Genomic DNA, 904 nt, shown 5'->3' on the forward strand with positions numbered 1-904 from the left:
TGGCATTCGGAGTATCAATTTCAAGAACTCCCTTCCTCTGAGGCGTCCCATTACTCACAGGATTCCTTTCAGAAGTGTACATGAACTGGTTATTTGTAACCATATCAATGAGTTCCTGAGCTTCTGCAGGCATTTTCTTTAGGTGAATGGATCCACCTGCAGAATGGTCCAATGACATCTTAGATAGTTCAGATAGACCATCATAGAATATATCCAGGATGGTCCATTCTGAAAGCATGTCAGAAGGACACTTTTTGGTCAGTTGCTTGTATCTCTCCCAAGCTTCATAGAGGGATTCACGTTCTTTCTGTTTGAAGGTTTGAACATCCACTCTAAGCTTGCTAAGCTTTTGAGGAGGAAAGAACTTGGCTAAGAAAGCCGTGACCAGCTTATCCCAAGAGTTCAGGCTATTTTTAGGTTGAGAGTCCAACCATATTCTAGCTCTGTCTCTTACAGCAAACGGGAAAAGCATAAGCCTGTAGACCTCGGAGTCAACCCCATTGGTCTTAACAGTATCACAGATCTGCAAGAATTCAGTTAAGAACTGAAAAGAATCTTCTGATGGAAGTCCATAAAACTTGCAGTTCTGTTGTATCAGAGAAACTAATTAAGGCTTTAGCTCAAAATTATTTGCTCCAATGGCAGGGATTGAGATGCTTCTTCCATGTAAATTGGAATTTGGTGCAGTAAAGTCACCAAGCATCTTCCTTGCATTGTTATTATTTTCGGCCATGTCTCCTTCTTTTTCAAAAATTTATGTCAGATTTTCTCCAGAGAGTTGTGCTTTAGCTTCCCTTAGCTTCCTCTTCAGAGTCCTTTCAGGTTCAGGATCAGCCTCAACAAGAATGTTCTTATCCTTGTTCCTACTCATATGAAAAAGAAGAGAATAGAAAAGAATAGGAAT

General features: G+C 40.3%; 1 non-coding gene across 1 annotated transcript; it reads left to right on the forward strand.

Annotated features, from left to right (window-relative positions):
* The first annotated feature begins 232 nt into the window (after nt 1-232).
* Nucleotides 233-340, forward strand: LOC112761488 (small nucleolar RNA R71). The gene has a single exon (XR_003181882.1). It is a non-coding gene; the product is annotated as a small nucleolar RNA R71 (small nucleolar RNA).
* Nucleotides 341-904: the final 564 nt, after the last annotated feature.

This window comes from Arachis hypogaea, chromosome 16 (assembly GCF_003086295.3).
Source record: "Arachis hypogaea cultivar Tifrunner chromosome 16, arahy.Tifrunner.gnm2.J5K5, whole genome shotgun sequence".
Classification (NCBI taxonomy): Eukaryota; Viridiplantae; Streptophyta; class Magnoliopsida; order Fabales; family Fabaceae; genus Arachis; species Arachis hypogaea.